Genomic DNA, 6,477 nt, shown 5'->3' with positions numbered 1-6,477 from the left:
TTTAGCATGCTAAAAGGCCCAGGCCTCTGTGCTGTCTTTCTTCCTTCAGATCTGATGAGGTGATTCTGCAAACTGAGCAACTAGCTTAGCATGGAGACCCAGCTGTAGACGGCATGGTAAAAGGCAGGAAGAATTCCATCTTAAAGATAAGATTACATTTTAACACCCAGGAAGTTCAAGAGGCAAGATTCTTTAGCAAGTAGACAATACCTCAGCCACCTTGGGAGCTGGGCAGGCAGCCTTTTGATATGCTCCCAGACCAAGGCACCGGTGTCCCAGAGAGAAATCAAGGCAGGAAATTCCTTACAGTTAAGTTAATTTTTAATATTCAGGGGCCACTTAACAAGTCCCCACCCCTAAGTTTCTTCATGTTCTCAAAAAATCCTCAACTGCCTATAAAACCCCCTAGACAACACACCACTATGGACTCTCTTGTCCCCTCCTGGCATGAGCCAGGAAATCTATTCTCTCACTTTATCTCCTAAATAAAAGCCTATACCTTGCTCTCATACCTTGGCTGTTTGTGAAGCTCATTCTTCGGCTCCACAAACAAGAACCCTGGCATCATCTTGGCAACTGATTCAGTAGAGACTAACTCTTAGCGAAAACTCAATCTAAGGGTTTCTTAGAACAAGGACCAAAGTGCTCGGTGTGGAAGGAGGATCTAGAGGAGAAGACTTAACCTAAAATGAATCTGGCTCACAACTCATAATGCACTTCAGCATCCTAGTACAAATAACCTGCAACATGAAACCCAATAGAATGAGTGCTTTCTCTACTATTTGGCACAAAAACGGTGCCTGGAAGACATCTGTGCTATAATCTTTGTGGGGAATTATAATACACATGAAACTGTTTATAGAAGGCTTTTCCTCTTTGTATAAAATGTCCAGAATAAGTGAAGATAGGTACAAAGAAAGATGGTTATGGTTTAAAAAGCCTCCTTCCCTTCACCACCAGATTCTGCCCCGCTGCTCAGAATCTCTATAGTGTGGCCTCTTAGGCCTGCCTTTCTGCAGCAAGGACTGAGTTCCCAGGCACAGCTCATGAGGCACGACAGCTATTTAGTTTGTGAGCATCCACTGCCCAGCTAGGTTTCTAATGCTGGGAAGCCCAGGCTCTTCATTCAAAGTGGTTTTGCTTTTTTTTTTAATTTTGAAATTGTGATAAAAGGTACATAACACACAATCTTACCACAGTAACCATTTTTAAGTGCATATAGAATTATGTACATCCATGTTGTGCAGCCATCACCACTATCCGTCCCCGAGACCTTGTCATCTCCCCCAGCTGAAACCCTGTACCTGTTATGCACTAACTGCTGATCCTCCTGCCCCCAGGCCCTGTGGAGGGTGTGCTTTGATTTAATGCTTCAATATCCATGGAAGTCCATGAAGTCTTAGGGTTTTTTGGTTTCAAGATAATTAGCCACCCACTTTGCTGACTCAGGTTCCGACTGTTGGCATCATAATGAAATCAATGCCCTGGCAGGACAGCTGGAGGACAGCTGGAATGGATGCCCTGGGTCTGCAAGCAGCACCTCTGCCTGCAGGTGGCTGGCGGCCCCGGGCTCCATCCCCAAAGCCCCATGGCCTAAGTCCTGGTGCAAGAGGCCAGCTCATCAGGCTGTGCTGGTTTCTCTTCACTGACATCAATTAAACTTGAACCCACACCCCAAGAGGAGAACTTGAGCACGTGTGGGTTATGCCTGGTGGCACACTGCCTCAGTCTCAGTGTCTGAGCCCTCCACCAAGTGTCAGCAGTGATAATATGTGAATAGGGTGACAGCAGAAGACTGATCCTGAAACCTGAATACGCTCCTGCCTCTGCCTTGCTTACATCCTTGTAGCACATCACAATGAACTTGAAATTCTGGGATGCAGCAGGCCCTGGCCTTATGAGGCTCCTGCCTTCCTCTCTTGTCTGGTCAGTTTGTCCTCACCTTGCTTAGTGAGGTAGCCACAGGCACGGATTCTGGAGTAGCCTCTGGAGCTGGACCGCCCACTCTGGGTCCTGCCCCTGCCATGTCCGTGACTCCAGGCAACTTAGCTGACCTCTCTGAACCTCCGTTTCCTTTCCTGTTCCCTGGGGCAATCATGACTTCTTCATCATAAGGTTGCTCTGAGAACTAAGTGAGCAAATACCTGGAAAATGTTGGAATGGTCTGTGACCCACAGCAGCATGAGTATATGTCTGCTGCTATTGTTTCTTCAGTTCCCGCGATCACAGTGTTTGATGCACACATTACAAATGGGTCTGCTACTAGACACATCAAACATGTGCTCTGGGGCATTTGTGAGATCCAGAAAACTCTGCATTTTAGGGGAAGCTGTTGGTGGATCTGAAAGGCTCTCCACATCAGTGGCATGTGCCCTTCCAGGACTTCTCATCATGGCACCAGGGCTGCTGAGACTGGCAGTTAAATCAAGTCTTTAATAACAGACAGTCCACTGTGAGATTCCTACATTTACCCTCTGAAGAGACAGATGGCCCGGAGATAGTGGCTCGGCTGCTCTCACTATTTTAACATGACAACCATGATTTGAAGCCACAGCTTAAAAGGGTATATTGGGCAATAAAAGAAAGCTTTCTGTGGATTATGGCCGGCGATGTTTTCAGTTTGCCTGCCTCTCTGAATGCCTGTCGTGGCTGGAACCACTGCTTCTATTTGTGTGCCCCCTGTCCGGGAAGAAGTTTCTCCCTGTGACACCATTCCTGACCTCAGCAGGGACTTCTTTTCTCCCACAGGACCCACAGGGCACAGAAATGAGCCCCCGGGGACATTAAGTCCTGCCCTTCACCGACTGGAAATGTGTTCCAACCCTACACCTTCAGTTACCAGCCTGGTGGGGGAGGTGCCCCCGCAGCCATCCCCTGACCCCCAGTCCCCAGCTGCCGCTGCCAGCTCAATGTCACCTTTCCCTTTTGGGGGTTCCCCTGCCTCCACCACTTCATCCTTTCACTCCTAATCCTGCCTTGTCCAGATAACAGGTTTGTGACAACAGGTGTGAGACCTGACTCTGGGGGTCCTATGCCCCTTCCTTCTACCAGACTCCCAGGTGCTTGGGCAGTGGATTCTCTTCTCTCCTGATCTTCTCCCTGATTGAGAGGAGAAGGTGGGCTAAGGAGACCCTCACTAAGCAGCAACAGTATGCTTCCAGGGAAACTGTTCCTTTGTTAATGAGATGTGAGTACGAATAACTCCGAACGCCACAGGCTGCTGGGACGACTGAATGAGATGGTCCCGGTGAGAGCGCCTGCAGTAAGTGCTCCTCAAGTTTTCTCCCTTCACTCTATCCAAAGGAATCCAACTCTCCTGGTAAATTCCGTCCAGGCAGTCCTGGAAGGGAGGCTGGACCGTGGGGAGGGGGCTTGTGGGCCTCTAGCCCTCAGCCTGCAAAGGCTACTCCCTCCGGGACTAGCAGCATCCTGGCCACCTGGGGGCCCGTGTAGGGCTCTGCTCAGAGCTTCCCAATGGAAATCTGCATTTTAACAAGAACCCTGGAGATCACCTGGGGTGGGGAGAAATGCTGCTGCTCTCACTGACTTTTCCCTTTCTTCCTTAAAATGCTGACCCTGGTTCTAATCCCTGGACTAGTCACCATATAACTTCAAATGCAATGCCTAGACAGTAACTTAGAGGAACAGCTAATGTATATGTGGTTGGATTAAATGGACTAAGTGGACATTTCCAAGTATTCCAGTAAGAATCATTAACCCAGCAAAATGTGTTTTAAAGGAGGCATGTGCTGAGCTTAGTGGAAGAGGGAAAACTGGGAAGGAGACACTACAGCTGGGAAAAGTGAGACAGAGAAGAGGAGAATGGCTTCTCTTCAGCCCCTTCCTGCCTGGACTTGGAAGGACACTAGGAGGTGGGGTTTGGGTGCCTAAAAAAGGGAGGCCTGAGCTTCCTTTTGGGCCCCTGACCTTCCAGCAGCTGGCCTGACTTACATGAAGTGATCGGTTCCTGCTATTACCAATTCTCCAGATGCTGCATATAATGTAAAGATTGTGCCCGTCCTCTAACTTTCTATCTGAAGCACCTGTCTCTAAGTGGAAATTGATTTCTACAAACTCGGAATCTTTACCTTGAAAGGCTTTGGGTCTCTGAAATTTTAGCTTTTAGGACAAAGTCGCAAAAACTTGGCAAACCAAGAACAGAAACTCTCAACACATAAACACTTTGCCGCTCTTCAGGCTGGAAGGGAGGGTTTTACCTGAATCCTTTACAGACAGTGCATTTCTCTGGTTCATCAATACACTTTTTGCAGCTTGGTGTGGCATTCAAGGCATTTTTTCTGACCTGGAGAAAAATAAGGTGAGGACAAGAGAAGGGGGAGAATGCACGTAAATAAAATCTGGGTGAAGAAGGCTCTGGCTTTCAAAGTGGGGCTGATAGAGCAGCTTGCCCCTGGGTGTCACAGACCAATGTGATCATAAAACAGTCAGAGTTCATGTGGAGGCCGCAGGCCTAAGTGTCAGAGCACAGGTCTCTTCCCTTGTCTTTTCTGGAGTAAATTAAATTCCTCCAACCATAAATACAATTACATTTAAACATTAAAGCCTCCTTGAGGCTTTGCAGGTGGGCCCTTTCCACAGGAGACTGCTATGGTTCTACTTATTTCAGCAGGGACGGAAGCCAGCTCCTGGCTGACCAAGTGGAGATTAATCAGGTGCAAGTCTATAAACATGATAGGATGGAGCCTGAGGATGCCTCTGAATCCCCCCAGTGCCTTCTTAGGAGAATTTTGAAGACCTGGTAATTATAGACCCTGAGACATGATCTATGATGTCCATCAGACCTCCGGGGGAAATACTGGGTTACCAGAACTCCTGCATGCACTTGCCTACGCTATCGTGCAGGTCATTCCTTACACACCTCAGCGCCACCTTGGTTCTGGGCCTGGAAGCTCAGGGCTGCTTGCTATGTCTCTGTTCCTCCTCCTCAGGGCCCCACAGGTGGCATTACACACATATGGCACATGCTCAGTAAGGACTCATTAGGTCAGTAAAGTGGGGATGAAGGGGCCTCCACTCTGAAAACAGGCCTGGTTGGCAGCCCAGAGCAGGTGTTGACAAAGGCTGTAAAGTGTGTCTTGTGTGACTATTTGTTTTGCCTCTAAGCAGAACCTGGTTTTGATGGCTTTGTATATCTTTAAGGACTTCCTGGCTCCTCCTCCCAGGAATAACAGCAATACCTTTATGGGCTGGAGCAATGATCCCTCTTGCATAACACAGTCCCAAGGAGGAGCTCTGCAGAAACACTGCTACCTGCATAACCACTGTGGCCCAAATGGCAGCTTCTGTTCACGTGCTTGAGAACTATCTTCCACCAGTTTAACCGAAGCCCTCTCTGTCTGTCCTGGGCTGAGAGGAGTTGGTGAAACCCTGGCATGGGGCCCTGTGACTCAGAGCTCTTGCCCATTCCCACACTTTCCCAGGCCTGCAGATTGGCGGGACACCTGCCTTTGCCATTCAGGTCCGACCTGTGCCACTGCTGGTTGTGCGCCCTTGGCCTCTCTCAGCTTCAATTCCCCACCTGCAAATGAGAGAGGCCCCAACCACCTCTGAGGGGTGTGGTCACTATGGGTAAAGAGTACCACGTAGACTAACCAATCTCTTCTGAACCCAGTTACCCTGGGCCAGCAGGCTGCTCTCCATTTATGGAGGACCACAAACCCTCTATCCTTACTTCAATCCCAGTTTCAGCTTGGCAGCTTTTCCTGTGAGGAGATACACCTAATTTCGACCACCAAGTCTGTAGGCTGGTGCCGGATTCCCTGACCCCCATGCAGTGCACATATCCACAGCTGCAGGGAGCCCAAGGTGCAGTCTTCTTGCAAGAGTAATTGCAGGACAGACAGTAGGGCACCCTCAGAAGCTTCCTCTTTTGATATCTGAAATCAGACTGAGCCTGAGAGCAGCTGGCCCAAGCCACCTCTCTGCCCATCCTCTATAGTGGACATTAACTTGCAGATGCATGAAATATCCTGGATTATTGGGGATTCATTCCAGCATCACTGAACTGCTCTGGCCAGGTTTATGTGTGAAGCTCTAGGAACTAATGGTCTGGGGCTTTGATTTCACCGTTTCTCCCTCACTCTCCTGTTAAGAGTCCTTTCTCAGAAGGACAAAGTACCCAGGAAGCAGGGGCCTATGAAAATTCTCCCAGGAGAGGGGAGCCCAACCCAGACTGGGGGGCTGTCTCATCATTTCTCTTCTGGTGGACACACACTTACTTTTCATCAGCATAGAATCTGGCAGGACAGAGTGTCACACAGGTGTTCATCTCCTGATGGTGATAGAAACCATGGCACAGCACAAGACAGGCACTGGGTTGGGTTCCTGCCCATGGAGGTCTCACACCCCTTGTGGCATCGGTGACAGTGTCTTGCTGCTGTGTCCCCAAAGTAGTCCAGAGGGCATGCACTTACGCACTTCCTGTGGGAGCCGGAGCAGGAGAGGGTCTTTCACACT

The sequence above is a fragment of the Manis javanica genome, chromosome 9 (genome assembly GCF_040802235.1).
Source record: "Manis javanica isolate MJ-LG chromosome 9, MJ_LKY, whole genome shotgun sequence".
Taxonomy (NCBI): domain Eukaryota; kingdom Metazoa; phylum Chordata; class Mammalia; order Pholidota; family Manidae; genus Manis; species Manis javanica.
Note: the sequence above shows the minus strand (reverse complement) of the source record.